Source organism: Pituophis catenifer, unplaced genomic scaffold, assembly GCF_029215685.1.
Source record: "Pituophis catenifer annectens isolate HBS135680 unplaced genomic scaffold, rPitCat1.0.hap2 SCAF_2, whole genome shotgun sequence".
Classification (NCBI taxonomy): Eukaryota; Metazoa; Chordata; class Lepidosauria; order Squamata; family Colubridae; genus Pituophis; species Pituophis catenifer.
In genome coordinates this window covers 101,365,020-101,381,713 of record NW_027256882.1, presented here as the reverse complement: position 1 = coordinate 101,381,713, position 16,694 = coordinate 101,365,020, and the positions used below count along the sequence as shown (strand labels likewise).

Here is a 16,694-nt window from a genome sequence, read left to right as displayed (position 1 = left end):
TATTATCAGTAACATGCATTCATTTTTCATAAACATCCAAAAATAAATAATAATACAAAAAAACCACACCTGAAAATAACAGAAAATAAGGCAGAAAAATATTAGAAATATAAAGAAGAAAAATAAAATCCATATGGTCAACATTTAATTGCAATTTGTTAAACTTGATATCATTGTATATTTAAGTGTTCTAGTAGGTGCTCTCATTTTATGTTTAAATTGTTTTTAAGGACCTCTTCTTCCTTTTATGTTTGAGTGTTGTTTTTTGTGAGCAAATAAGCCTGGAATCTCTTTTAACTGAAATTCCATAGACAACAAATCAGCGATGAAGGCTAGCAACCACAGCATATTGTTTCCCTAGTTTGCAAAGCATCTTTGTATGATTTGACCGGGTCTCAAATTGTCCAGCAGATGATCGGTGAATATGTACATAAGGTGTCTTAGCCCTTAGTTACTAAACATGCAATTATAGGAGCAGCCAAATTCTTTTTAAAAAAGCCACCCAATGTAACAGAGAGGAAGGAAGGAAGGAAGGAAGGAAGGAAGGAAGGAAGGAAGGAAGGAAGGAAGGAAGGAAGGAAGGAAGGAAGGAAGGAAAAGAAAGAAAGAAAGAAAGAAAGAAAGAAAGAAAGAAAGAAAGAAAGAAAGACCTCAAAGTACAAGTAAAGTACTTGTAAAGGTCAAGCAAAGGTAAAACTAGTCATTCATACATACATTCTGCTGAAAAAGACACAAATCATTTACATGCCTAGAATATATATTTTTTTATTTGATTTATATCCTTCTCCGGAGACTCAGGGCGGCTTACAATGCGTTAAGCAATAGCCTTCATACTTTTGTATATTTATACAAAGTCAGCTTATTGCCCCCACAAACTGGGTCTTCAATTTACCTACCTTAGAAAGGATGGAAGGCTGAGTCAACCTTGAGTCTGGGGAGATTCGAACTTGCAGTAATTGCAGGCAGCTGAATGTTAATAACAGGCTATTAGCCAGCTGCGCCACCAGGCCCCAAATACCAAATTTGGTATTTGATTGTGAATAATCAATATATGACTGATGTGTTTTGATGAACAGCAGTTTTCTGATGATAGAAATGGAGGCAGATAATAAGAATCTAGTTTCTGAACAATGTCAAGCTCAAAGGAAAAGTGAGTGGTCACTTCAGGCCATTTCCAATCATCTCACATTTCTGGCAAGGGGTCAGTTCAGAACATCTGAGGTATACCAACTGATTGTTAGGAAGAATAAAGTCTTGTTCCAAAAGATAACTATGTCCCCTTAGCACCTAACTGTACTCTTTTAAGCTGAGAAGCTCACCTTCTGAATATTAAAAATAAAATATACAGAGATTATTCTTGACTAGACAGTTCATGGATATTTTTCATTATCTAGGGAAGCCAGTTCCCAATACAAGTTGATTTCAGACTATGATTGTTTCATGAGATTGTAATACTGCTTTTCTATAAGAACTTGAATTAAACTGGGGAATTCAGACAGCATTTTATTATAGCATTATAAAAATACTCACTGTCACAGCAGATGGCAGCAGCTAGCTAAACTTGGATAAAGCTAAGTTGCATTGGACAAGTTCTTAGATAAAAGACCCACCTGAAATGTTTACAGCTCTAGGCCAAATTGGGAAGTCAGAAAAGATACCAGAGCAAGGCTAATGAATTACTGTTTCCATATAGCTGCCAAGAAAATAACACAGGTCCCATTTACTCATCAGGAATCAAGCTTAGTTTCTGGGATCTTTTACCTTTATAATATTCTGTAATGTTCTTTGCTTTGGTCAGCTATATTTACAGTGGTTCATGAACCACTCAACAATTGTGGGTAGTGACAATTCTTTCCATCTTTATGCATACAATAATCTTGCTGCAGTTTTCATGTACAAAAACAAAATTCCATGACTTTTTTTCCTAATTGTTTTTTCACCAATCCCTAAAGAATAACCTTTGGTCTCAATTGTATATTAATTTTAAAAATACTCTGAATCAGTGTGTACATTTGAATCTAGAAGTTTTACACATCCGCAAGCATGACCCTTCTCGTTCACATTTTCTACATAAATTCGAAGTACTTTTGTACATTCTAGATAATCTGGTAACAGATTATTGAGGGCAATATGCTGACATTTGTAAACCCCTTAGTGAGGGCTGTAAAGCACTATGGGGTGGTATATAAGTCTACGTGCGATTGCCATATACCAATTATATGTTATATAAGAATTTTCTTTAAGTTTATAACATAATGTAAATTTCAATCATTTCAACCACATTGTTCCATCTGTTTATTAAAATCAAAATTTCCACTTTATCATAGATTCTTTCAAATGTCAATAAAAGTGTATATATTTTAGTTCTTTTTTATAGTTACAGGGTCATAAAATGGAGTTTTTTATGATTCAGTGAATTTGGGAGACACCTTCTCGAGCCACCTCTGAATGTTATCTCGTAACTCTGGACTTCTGTGCTTCAACTCCTTTTGCCTATGTAATTGTTTCTGCATATTTCTGCCAAGGTCATCTTCCCTAGTCTCAACAATCAGTTTTCTTGACTGTTTTGTAGAGAAGGCTATGGACCATTATCCTCCAACTCAGGGAGGCCAAGTAAGAAAACAATGTGAACAGATTGCCTTCCAACCTTTTTCACATTTTGCTGCTCATATTAGAATATTCTTTAATTTCATTGTTATGAATTTAAAGTGGCTGTGCTTGAAATGCCCTTGTCCCCTATCCCTCTTTCTGCTGTGATTATGTTAGGAAACAATTAAAAGAAATTGTCAGGTTTTCAGGCTGTCTTCAAATAAAAGCATCTTGACGTGCTGACAGAAATAAGGAAGTAAACTGTTCCCACTTTCACTTTTTCTGGAAAAAAAAGTGCTGTCTGACTGAATTATAAGAAATTGGGTTTACAGCATGCGTTATATGCTATTTATTTTCCTAGTTTGTGGAAAATAAGTATGGAGCCTGAAGATAGAAAATGTGAGTATGTCATCATTGCTTTTATGGCTGAATGGGATGGGCATGTCATTTGTAGCATTTATTACATTTTTCTTGGCAGGAGTAAAATGACCTGATGATAATCTGGTTTAGATATACTCACACTAATGAGAGCCTTCAACCGAAGCTGTCATGGTAGTGAAAAAAACAACTGTTACAAGATAGCACCTTAGGTGACAGAACCAACCTCAGCCCAGACCACATATGTGCCATGTTGGACCTCTGCTTGACCACTACCTATTTTAAATACAATGAAAGTTTCTGCAGACAAAAACACAGCTGTGCCATGGGTTCACCTGTTTCTCCCATTGTGGGAGATCTCTACATGGAAGAAGTAGAAACCAAAACCCTAGACTTCTTCACAGGAATTTCACCCACTAACTGGTATAGGCATGTGGACGATACTTGGGTCAAGATCCAAACACAGGAATTGGAAGTGTTCACCAAACATATCAACTCCATGGACTGATACATCAAATTCACACAGGAAGCTGTTAAGGAAAATAGTCTAGCCTTCCTGGACTGTGCAGTACACATTAAGGAAGACAGAAGTCTTAACATTGAAGTTTACAGAAAACCCCCACACACTGATCAATATTTGGATTTTGATTCCCATCACCCACTGGAGCAAAAATGGGAGTCATCAGAACCCTACACCACTGAGCTGAAGGCCTGCCTACCAACAAAGATGAGAAAGAAAAAGAACTAAAACACATCAAGGAAGCTCTCAGAATATATGCCTATCCCAAGTGGGCCTTCATCAAATCTAAAAAAAAGACCCTACGGGAACTCCTCCATAACAAACCACAAAGAGAACAATAAATGAAGCAACGTTGTCATTTCATACGTTATAGGAATATCGGAAACACTCAGGAGGATCTTCAGCCAATACAACATACGTGCACACTTCAAACCCAAGAATACACTAAGGCAGAAGCTTGTCCACTCCAAAGATAAAACACCCAGATATAAACTGAGCAACGTGGTATATGCAGTACAATGCAGTGAGTCATGTGCTGATTTGTACATTCAGGAAACAAAACAACCACTTCATAAACGCATGGCACAACATAGAAGAACAAATCGGACTTCCGATTTGGCATCGCGGCGATGCACTCGGGAAAATAGCGGGGCTCTGATGAGCCCCGCAAAAACCCCAACTGGCAAACCGCCGTTGACAGGTCTGCAGACTGATCCTGTCCTGAAGGGACAGGGGAAAGAGAGGGACCCCTTGGGTGGCCAAGAGGAACAGGCAAGTTCCTCGGAGGCCGGAGGCAACCCTCTGAGTCAGCGGCGGGGGACGACAGCCATGGCGGCTGCCACGAAGCCGCGACAAATCGGGACAAGAAATGTACAGGAGGAAGGAAGAAAGGACGATGTGTTCCAGAGCCGGGTGAGTGACACCAACCCAGGCGAGAAACAATGTGTGAATAAGGATATTTACAAATAAGACCCCCAGCCTTACCTAGTGGCTGAAGATCTGAGGGGCTTGAAGATTTTTCAAAATAAGGAAAGGAGTTAAAGACCCTTTAAGAAATTTACTTTAGCACTGATTGATTGGAATGAGTTGCTTATTAACCAAATAGAGCTGGATATTCGAACTTTCTTGTTAAAACTGAAATGGATTTGACTTTTGGAAAAGAGAAAAGTGATAATTAAGGATTTGGCATCTTTAAAAGCCAGACAAAGAGATTAAACAGACAGCTACATAAATGTTTCAAAATGGCGACTGAAGCTGTGACTAAGTGAAAGTGTTGATTGTGGAAACTTGTTTTTTCCTGAAAAGAACCTATTTGACTTGTTATTGTGGATTACTTTGAAAAGAACTATGGTTTTTTGAACTTTGGAGATTCCTATTCTGTCTTCTAATGGCTTTACAAAGAAAGAAGAAACACAATGGAACTAATAAACTTTTAACTAACTGGCGCAGCAACAGAAGGTCTGGCGCAGCAACAGAAGTGGAGAAGCTGATTGATTTTACTGAAAACAGACTTTACAATAGAAAGTCTTTACAATAGAAATCCTTAAAAAGGATATGCAGAGTTTTAAGCGTGGAAGTATTGACTTTGAATTGAAATGCTTATGGATAGATAAGGAAATGAAGAAGCAAAATAGATAAATCAGATAGCAATGTTTGAATGCTTAATTGTTTAAATGGTTCAAAGTTTAAGTGAGCTTTAAATAAAAACAAGAAGTGCTTATGGTATAATAAAGACAGAAAATAAAAGATAAAAGATAATTAAAATAGAAGTGGGAAGTTAAGATGATTAAAAGTGATATCTTCATAAAAGCATAATTTGATGTAACATGTTTTAGTTTTAATTTGATAACAAAGTGGTGGATGATAATTATTATCAATTGTTAATGTTTATAAATGATATAATAAGGTACACAGATGGAAGTAATAACTGAGATTGAATTTAACATATGTTGGAAATGATTAATATTAAGAAATAGATGGGGATACACCCTGGAAGAGTATAGCTGGAAACAGTGGATTAATAGACAACATACTGAAAAAGAAAATTTAAAAATAATTTAGCAGAATAGTAGTTGGAGTTATGGAGGAGAACATGCTGAAAACTCAGCCAAAATAATGTAATGCTGGAAATCAGCCAAATAATAGGTGAAGTTATGGAGGAGAATGCTGGTAATCAGCCAAAATAAAGCATGCTGGAAATCAGCCAAAACAATGGAAAATCTGGAAATCAGCCAAATAATAGTTGGAGTTATGGAGGAGAATATGCTGAAAACTCAGCTAAAATAAGTAATGCTGGAAATCAGCCAAATAATAGGTGGAGTTATGGAGGAGAATGCTGGAAATCAGCCAAAATAAAGCATGCTGGAAATCAGCCAAAATAAGAGAAAATGCTGGAAACCAGCCAAATAATAGTTGGAGTTATGGAGAATATGCTGGAAACTCAGCCAAAATATGTTATGATGGAAATCAGCCAAACAATAGGTGGAGTGATGGAGGAGAATGCTGAAATTAGCTAAAATAAACTATGCTGGAAATTAGCAAAATAATAATTGGAGGTATAGAGGAGAATACATTGAAGAATAATTATTAATAAGGGGTGAAAAAGAAAATGTTGGGCGATAATTGAAATGAAATGAAAAACTTTGAGATGTCTGTGTAAAAGTTTAAGATTAAAAGATTGGATGAATTGGGTCTAGAAAATGAGAAAAATAGAAAGAAATTTTGATTAATAAATTGAAATAAAAATTGAGTTGTATACATTTGGAAATTAAGATTGTAAAGTAAATATATAGATTAACAGATTAGACTGTTTTTGTGTTTAATGTTGATGTTAAAAGGAGCAATGGAGAAAAATTTAGATAGAGCGGTATTGAATTTTGATTTATAATTGAATATAAAAATGAGCTTTGCTTTAGTAGGAAATTATAATGTATGATGAGATAATAGAAAGATTTAAATTAAGATGTTGGAATTTATGTTAAAAATATTTGTCTTCAGTTGTTAAACTAGTATACCTATTTGTGACTAGACCACAACTTCGTTCTTGGGGGGAGGGGGATTTATGTTTATGTTTGAAAAAATAAAAAAAAAATTACAAAACAAAAACAAAAACATAGGAGAACAAATCCATCAGGGCTAGATTCAGCAGTCTATCTGCATTTAAAAGACAACTGCCACTCTTTTGAAGACAGCAAAATGTCCACATTTTGGACAGAGAGGCCTGCTGGTTTGAAATAGAGGTCAAAGAAGCCATCTATGTCAAAATTGAACAGCCCTTTCTCAACAGAGGGTGGGGGGAAATATGACATAATCTATTCCCAGTCTACAACATAGTCATTTCAACAGTTCCAAGAAGACTCCACACCCATTTGCACCACTCAGGTGACCTTGACAACATAGATAAACCTCCAGGTGGCCTTAACAACTCCTAAAAGAATGCAAATGACCAGCTGTCTGCAAGGAGTATAAATCCTTCCATTCTTCATCATACAGTCAGAGCTGAAGAAGCTTCTTGGATGAGAAGCGAAATGTCTTCAAAGAAAAACAAGAAAGTCCTGTTGCCTCTTGAAAAAAAGCATCTTTGGGACTCTCCAAATATGACTGAGCTCCAGATTTCATGAACCTCATATAGCAAAGCCTGTAATTAATGGAGTAAAAGTGGAGTCTATGAGTAGGTTTTTTGGATAACTTGAACCATTAAGTCAAATAGTTTACACTGCTTAAACCATGACCCTGATTCTGTTTGTTCCATGTCTGGACAATATGCATTCTCCAGGTTTTGCTGAAGTCCAAATTAGCCTAATTGACATGTCCAGAGGTGTACAATAGTAAAAGCTGGAGTTCAAGCATAGAGTAAGACTAGCCATCCTTGCAATGGATTGTAAAAATTTATAATCTACTTTTATTTTACCCGAGAAATGGCAATATTTTGTGGAGGATCTTATTCAACTTAGAAGAAAAAGCTATCTAGAGTACAAAGTTCACTGTTTTATACTCAAAGCAGTGGCAGAACCCACAATTAGATCCAAGAACAAAATGTGAACAACAGTTGTCATAATAAATTTAAAATTCTTGGGAGAGGAATTAACCCTCCTCCTACAACCATTTGTTTGCTAAACCCTCTTTAGTAAATTGTCACAGTGGACAAGAGCCTAAAAGCTTATTTTCAGGAATGAAAACAGCCATTTTGGTGCACTGGCTTGCAATGATTTATGACGTTGGTGGTTAGAGGTTTATTATACAAAACACTTTTATTTCCATGCAAAAATATGAGTTTCAAAATTGATTTCCAAAAGAAAGTAGATATAATGTTGTTCCTAAGAAAACTGTGTGCAAAATAAGTAGGTAGTTTAGTCTTTTGAAAGAAAAAGAAATCAAGTTCCCATGTTTGTCATGAATGCATATTAAATAACACTTAAACACATAATGTTAAATTACATAATGTAAAATTATTTACCTCTGGACAGGCTCATCACATCTGTAGATAATCATTCTTGTTCGAATGCAAGAAGTAGCTTGTAAAATGAAATGGGCCAGGCCTGCCATTTTCTGAAATGATGAGGTAGAAAAATGGCTAAGGGATAAAATATGTATGTTGGATGGCAGAATGATTCACTTTAAATAATTTTTTTAACAATTGACTCATTGGGATAATGTGTATTCTCCTGGATTATTTTGGGAAGTTAAACGAAGGTCATGAAAAGGAGCAGAGACATTGGTCTTGATCTCATCTGTTTAAACTAGTGCTCATGTGTGTTACAATGTGCGAAATCTGACAAATCTATTAACTTTCCCCTTTGAACTTTATGTCTATGAAATATTATCTTTCTATTTAATTCAGTGTTAATCACTTTAAAAATTATAAGTCTAAAGTTCCTGTTGCGGGATGTAAGTTTATTTTGATTTCTGTTTGAAACTGGAAATGCTATAAAATGGATTGAATAAATCAATTTCACCTGTATTTTGTATGTACTGTATAGATATCCACAGGAACAATTTCATCACTATCATTCCTGAAGATCAAGCAGGCCAGTTTTACTTTTTCTTTCATGTGTATCGATATGTGCTTGATGAATTGTGCAGAGGGAGAGATTATTTCAAGTAAATCAGATTCTTATAAATGCCAGTAAATTGTGCTCTCGGGGCCTTCTGATGGGTATTATTGGTATATGACAAAAAGTGTATCCAGAGTCCTTGATGTCTACCTCAATGGAATCTGGTTAACAAATGTTAGCTCAGTTAAAGCCTGATAATGTATTAATGGAGAAAGTAGGATGACTGGAGGATGGGATTTGTAACATCTCATTAAGAGCAATGAGGTTTATAGCAGCTTATGACACCTTCCATCTTTTTGGAATCAAATCACACTCTGCTGGACTTGAATGATTTTTGTGTGGAGGTCTTGGAGGGCAGGTCTTCACCGAATGATTTTTAAGGCCATTTAAAACTCTGATAATTCTATTTATTCATTTCACCTTTCACCCAGCTTCAAAACTATTTTGGATGGTGATGGGTAAATAAGCACTAAATACTGAGGGCAAGGCTAGTTTTAGAAAAAAAATCAGTCCTGCACTGTATATATGTTTTCCTTATTTCAGAGTGCAAGATAGTTTTGAAATGCCAAGGAGATATTCCTGGAGCATTTCAGAGACTTCTCTATCTCTATTTCATGAATTTCTGAAACTGATTTGTATGTCTCAGAAAAATGTAATTAAAATCTTGATTTAAGCACAGATTTCTGATTTATTCCATTAATTTACTTTATTTGTTTGATATTATTTATCATGAGGTTTTGTGTACAACATGGATAACTAATCCACATAAACAGACGTTGAACTGCAAGGTTAGTGCATGGCCATTTCAAAAGACTCTTGAAGTCTTAAAGGCTCTTTCTCTCTTCCTTTATTTTAAATATTTGAGTTAATTGTGGAAGGCTTTGTTAAAACATGCTTGTTTAAACTAGTATCTAATAGAGGCCTACTAAGTTTATTAAAATCTATCCATTATCATAGGGGTACTTTTCTTAGAAATGCCATCAGAGCTCAGCTTAGTAATTTTAGAAACAATTTCCTCCCATTTACTACAAATCAAAGATTTCAGTCTCTTCCTTTGCAGTTTGTTCCCATTTGCATCTTTTTTTAATGTGGTCATTATTTCTTGAATTTATTTCCTGAACAAGGGATGTTTCACATTAAGCTAAAAAAAACAAAACCCTTGAACACTCTTAATTCTAAAACCGGCTAAATTTGACTCAGAAGCTATCAGCTCAATTTCACCCCTTCCCTTTGGGAATCATTGCTGTAATTTGTATATAATGTCAAGAAGTGACATGGGTTCAGCAGTATTGCACATTATGTTCAATTCTGAGAAACTATTTTTTCCACCTGGGAAACTAGCACATGTGTGAGTAATTCTTGAGTAAATATTTATTTTTTCCTTACTGCTGGAAAAAGATTGAAAGCTGAGAGAACTAAGAACAATGGGTTCTGGAATTTTGATTATAGCTGCAGTAGAAATTCTGAGTGGCCCATTTTGATTTTGTCCTGAGAATGTTTATAGAAATAAGGGAACAACACATAAGTTTAACATTTGAATCCTACTCTTTCTTAATGGTAATACAAGATAATAACAATGACATTGATTAGGGTAAAAAAGAAGGACTAGCTGAAAGTCACCCAATGAGTTTCATGTCATACTAGATTTAAATTAGTATCTCCCTAATCCATTTTTAATGTCAGGTCATCACATTGTCTCTAGACTATATGTTATGGTGCTTTGAAATAATCCCATGGATATCAGTGAAGATTTCTTTTACATATAAAGTCCAAAGCTCTCTCCAGTATATCTGCTCCCATAAATTACTAGCTAGATTTACTCTGATTCATAATGTTGCTTGTAATAACCATGCTTTGTTGAAGAAACCTAAATGGTTGATTTAACAGTAAGTAGAATCACACAAATCATATCATCATCTAGTGCAAGGGTGTCAAACTTGCGGCCTGTGTGCCAGATGTGTCACATGCTGGCCCTGCCCCCACTCGGTTTAGCAAAAGGGGAAAAAGTCCCGATACATCACATGATGCCACCATGAAGACATGAGTTTGACACCCCTGATCTAGTGTGTTGGTAAAGTAAAAAGGCAGCAATATACCAGACTATCCAATGAAGCCAAGGCTGAATAGGTATTTGAGTTCATTTTAAATTAAGGATGGGGAATCTTTTGTTCTCCAGGTGAATGGTGATCTCCAAATCTCAATTGTCACTTTTACTAGTGTGACTGGAGTTGCTGGAAGCTTGGTTGTTTGTGGAGGTGGGTTTCTGACTGACATTGTAAATCCATCTGATTAAATGTATTTGGACTAAATGGTGACCCATTGAACAAGTGGCAGTCTCGTTAATAAAGCAATTACAGATCATGAATTTACTTGGGCTATCCAGGATTGCTATTTTGAATACTGGTTGACTTGGCATGCCTAATGAGGCTTATCTAACTTTTGGCTTATAACTGTATCTTTAGTCATATCTGTGACTTGTTCTTAACCTTTTTTTGTTCTTTGGCTTTGGACAGTTAACTTGCTACAGTTTGCTGCTAATGATCTACTGGTCTGGTCAATAAACTATGTTTGACTTAATGAGCATCTTTGGAGCAAACCTTGCTTTTTACATAGCTTCTGTATGAGATCTATTGTAAAGATTGACCATATTGACTGCGAATACACAACTGGTGGAGAGACAAGGCTATGGTATTGGTACTTTTATGTTTCTGTTTTATGTTTATATTGATTATGCCCTAGTTTCAGTGAGATTGTTTCTCTTCAGGTTCTATAGCTGGTTAATTTAGATTGGAACTATAAAGGATTTTTTTAACAAAATACAAGCAGTTCAAAGCTGCCTGGGAAGAAAAATTGGAGGAAGTCATTCTTTGTCAAGTCTCTGTGAAGATCAACATTTCTCTGATACCAAAACGCTGAAGAGCCATCAGAAAGCAAGAGCCATTTACTGCAATAATATTGCAGTGCAATATAGGTAATATGCTGATGGAAAAACGATTCAGATCTTGATTTAAAGGCAACTTTCTTGCCATCATTCAGGCAAGAAATATACCTGGAGGCCAAGTGAAAAGAAGGGTCAAATACAATTTACCTTATAATAAGCTTGAACACTCATTTGTTCCATGGCTGGAAGTTTCCATGGCTGCTTCACAAGCAGAATCAATGGCATGAGTACAGCTGAGTCACACTCTTTCCATTGTTGAACAACACTTCAGCAGCTCTTTTCCTGAAGGAAGGTCCCTGGAACAAGCATTCACACAAGATTCTTGTTGAACAGAATCCCCTGTTGAGATGGCCCAAAGTTACCCTGCTGTTTTTCATGGCTAAGCAGGACTAAAATGCACGGTCTTCCAGTTTTTAGCCAGGTGCCTACCTTCAGAAGATATCTTCAGAATGTTCATATAAAACTGTTTTAAATAATACAAGGCAGGTTTTGGTTGAATGCTAGGAAAAACCTCTAACAGTAAGAGACATTCTGAAATGAGTTACCCCATAAAACTTGGTAGGTTCTACTTGGTTGTATGCTATCAAGCAGAGGCTAGACAGACATCTGCCTGGGATGCTGTGATTTTGATTCCTGAACCAAGCAGGGTGCTGGACATGATCGCCTCAATGGTTTTTTCTAACTCTGATTTTATATCTCAGTTTTTAAGCTGCACACTGCAGTGCAGGCTGTATTTTTTTAAAAAAATCAACAAAAACATTATACAAGGTCTAAAAGCTTATTTATCTAAAAAAAAAAAAAGCTGCGGTAATCACAGGGCTAAAAATCTATGTTCCTGCAAAAACAATCAAGCAAAATAAAGTTCATGATGAATTGTACATTGAATGTTCTAAATGCAATTACAAGATGTTTCCCAGAAGAAACAACAAGGGTACCTCCAGTTTCAACCACAAAGCAATTGTATCACAAATGCAATCTGATTTTAGACATAGTAGCATTTGTTTTAATGAGAAAAATAAGTCCCAATTTTAATTATTAAAATATCAACATTTTAGTCTCTAACTCCTTCAATATATCTTTGTATTAATTACTCTCAATTCTTTCTAATATTCATCTGGAAATACATTGAGGGCTAGAGCAGTGCTAAGACTCTGCTCCCAATCTCTGTTTTTGCTGGCAGAGGCACTGTGGGCCGATCCTTCGCTGTTTCCAGGGTGGCCCACAGGCCAAATCTGGCCCACAGGCCTTGAGTTTGACACCCCTTCTCTATGGGCAAGATCTCCATCAATTCAATAGCTTTTCTTACCATCTTCAGTGATCAGCCTCTTAAGAGTAGCATTTTCAATATCAGCCTTATAAGTAGTTCTTTAATTATGACCATTCACTTAGCAACCAGTCAAAGTTATGACCTACCTGAAAAAGGGGACTTATGACCAAGATCTGAAGTTCTGATAGTCACCCCACTCCATGGTCATGTGACTGCCCTTTGGGCACTCAGCAATACAATCACATTTATGGCTGTTTTGAGCATCCGGCAGTCATGTGACTCTGTTTTACGTTGGTTTACCCAAAACTGGTACTTATTTCCAATATTCAGCAAAACTGTACCATAGCGAACAATGGGTTTGCTTAATGACCACTGTTTTCAATTAATGTCCACTGCAAGAAAAAGTCATAAAACTGGGTTGATCGTGTGACCGACCCACTTTACAACCATTTCAACTTCCGACTATATTGGGCAGTTTCCATTACATTTGTAACTCAAGGTCTACCTATATTCTAATAACATGAATAAGAATAGAACTTAAGAGTGATATCATTTATATGATACCACTGAAAGCTACTGAAATGGACCATCCTTGACTGCACATACATCCACATTGAATGTCTAGACTCTGGGCTGAATATCATGAAAGGGCAAAGAAAAGTTATAACATTTCATCTGTTGCTGTTTTTGTGCAAATGTCTACCTTGTGTGCCAAACCTGTTTTTGGGTTCTATACAACTGGATTGGGAAGTAGGGTATCTTCTCTGCTTGCTCTCAGGCAGCCAATTTCCATGTCCAAACCAGAATTCAAATGCATTTGTTCTTCTTGTTTCATATGTCTGAAATGAACAGGAAGTTTATCTAAACACAAAGCAAAGGGAACCATCTCTTCCCTTTCTTTTATTGTGAAAACACAGCTATTATGAATATAAATTCAAACTCACATTGATGTTATTTTCCAAGTTAATATATCCTTGAAGTTTTTCCTTAAGTTTTTCCTCACTACATAAGCTGAGAAAATGAGAGATGTTTATATCTGCCAAATCATCTATATTTATAGGTTTAATTTTGAGGGCAGGCAGGCTCTTCTTAAGACTATTCTCTTAAATAGATAATTGTTTCCTTCTTTTAAACTAGTAATTGCATCTTTCCACTTTGGTTTCTACCCTCCCCTTTTGACAGAGTAGCCCCAGGAGGAGATACAAATGAACACAAGACTTTAGTAATGTCAATAGATGGGTATAAGAAGGGATGCCAACTAGTGTAACTGATCATGAGAAGATGAAAAAAAAGGTAATTTGGACAACCATTGCTCTTTTTTTCACATAATCTTCTGGAACAGTAGGACTTCACAGATAATAAATTACAGGTAGTCCTCAATTTACAGTATGTCCATAGTTAGGATTGGAACTTCACTTCTAAGCAATGAGGTCATTAAATGAATCGCTCCCAATTTTTGCTGCAGTTCTAAGTGAATCACATTGCTAAGGAAATCCAACTCCTCCCATTATCTTTGCTTGGATGGGAAAATCATAAATGGTGATCATGTAATCTTGGGATGCTGCAACAATCATAAATTGGTGGTAAGTCACTTTTTATAACATCATTGTAACTTCAGTCACTAAATGAATGATTATTAGCTGAGGAAGTTTTTAAGAAAAGATTGGTATAGAGTTTCCTGCCTGAGCAGAGGGTTGAAGACCTCCAAGGTCCCTTCCAACTATTCTATTCTATTCTATTCTATTCTATTCTATTCTATTCTATTCTATTCTATTCTATTCTATTCTATTCTATTCTATTCTATTCTATTCTATTCCATTCCATTCCATTCCATTCCATTCCATTCCTCTCTGCTCTATTATTATCTGTATGGGGGGGAAAAAACAATGCCTACATTGTTGATACACAATCAGCAGGATAAAGATAAAAGTAACATTAAGGTACAGTTAACTATTTAGTTAAAAATATAAATCAACCTGAACAGTAGATGACTAATGGAAGTCCTGGAGGAACCACCAGTGAAGAAACAAAAAAAATCACCATTTCTATCAATTGTGATGCCATCTCCACATTCTAGAATACAGAAAGATTGATTTACACCAACAGTCTTCATGCAGGCATGCAACTACAGTAACTAACTAGATGATCACATAGAGAAGATAGGAATGGAGAACCAGCCTTACTTCATAGAGCAGTGCTGAAAGAAATATTCTCAGCTGAGCCTCATAGTGGGTAAAGAATTGGGCTCTTTTGACATGGAAGATCATATTTTTGAATTTAGAAACAAAACTAAAAACAACACATTATCATCTGAATTTGAAATACATTTACATAGTATACATGTTAAGATGTCACAGTGTTAAAATACCTAAGCATAGATTTCCTGTTATTTATAAATGTGGCTATAAGTTTAGGTTACATTCTATTCTATTAGATCAAAAGAATAATTTACAGAGTTGCATATGTAACAGCCCACACCAATAATATGAACAACCAAACAAAGAAATAAATATCAAATTCTACTGAGCTACAATGGCTAAACCCATCTTTCAGGATCATGAGTTAGGAAAAAAGAAATTACCATACCTACCACAAGATTAAATTCAGATGTAATTTAAAACTATTGTTACATATGCCACTCTGTAAATTTTTCTTATATATTAAACCTAAAGTATTCATAGAGTTTACTAATTTAATTAATTAAATTAATTAATTAATAATTTACTAATATTTGGGCTATTCCCTTGCAAAAACAATATGATGTAAGCACTGAAACAATTTTTTTATCAATAAAAGTGGCTTCTTCCATTTCACAGACTCTCCTTTGAATACAATTTCTCACTCTCACACATTTCTTTCCACTGTGGCTTAGGGGATCATTTGCAACAGCATCTACAATGATTAGATAATTGGTTGAAAACATACATAATATATTATGATTCTACTTGGGCCTCATGGAAGCCAAATGATCAGAACAGCTGCGAATGGAAAGAAAATGGAAACTGAACTGAGCATTGTTTTTAAATATGTTTCTTAAAACATCTTAGTACAAACATGTTAACCCATTCTTTTTATAATTGGTGAACACTTCTCAGACCCTTCCCAGCAAAAAAGAAGTGTGCCATTAAAACAGCAGATACAGATACTCCCAGATAAAATGAAATTCTTACTACCTTATTTGTATATTTTCTACAGCAAAAACCAAGGAATCCATCTAGTGGTCACTGAAGGAATCAGCATTACCAATAGATTTAGATTATCAATAGATTGGATTAACCAATGTAAGCGATATCAGAGTGAGAAGTCAGAGAAAAGGAGTAAAGTTTTCTTTTGGGATATTCATATAGCCTGAAGGAAATGTGAGATATATATACACAGCTATTACACTACTCTTATATAAAATTACTAATTATTTTAAAATATCCCATTTTTAATATTTTATTATATTAATTAAATTGTCCATCACCTGGAGTCCCTCTATGAGGGAGATAGGCTGTTAAGAAGTTCGATATATACATTAATTAAATAGACAAGAAAAAAAATATAGCTAAATCTAATTTATATAAATAGCAGTCATATCTTTCTGTACTTTCTCTACACCTTTATTCACCAATTCATTGTCTTTTGTTCCTTAAACTTTTCATCTCTTTCTTTTTAGGATTTCATCCAGTCCTTCCAATCACAGTTTGTTTTTCAGTCTTTCTCTTCCTCTGGATCCCATTCACTTTTCCTTCATATATTGTTTTGTTTCACGATTCAATTCTTCCCATTCTCTCTAAAAGAACAAATCATTTCCACATGCTCCTTTCCTAACTGCAAATCATTAAGATTTTTGGCCAACGACACAGCATCATCATTAAAAGAAACAGACATCAGTCTCCCCAAAGCAACAGTTCTAACGTTACCACATGCATTCCTTATGCATTTAAGAATATATGAAGAAAT

General features: G+C 35.3%; 1 pseudogene; it reads left to right on the top strand.

Moving 5' to 3' along the window:
- The first annotated feature begins 1,095 nt into the window (after positions 1–1,095).
- On the top strand, positions 1,096–9,167 carry LOC139310237 (uncharacterized; annotated as a pseudogene).
- Positions 9,168–16,694: the final 7,527 nt, after the last annotated feature.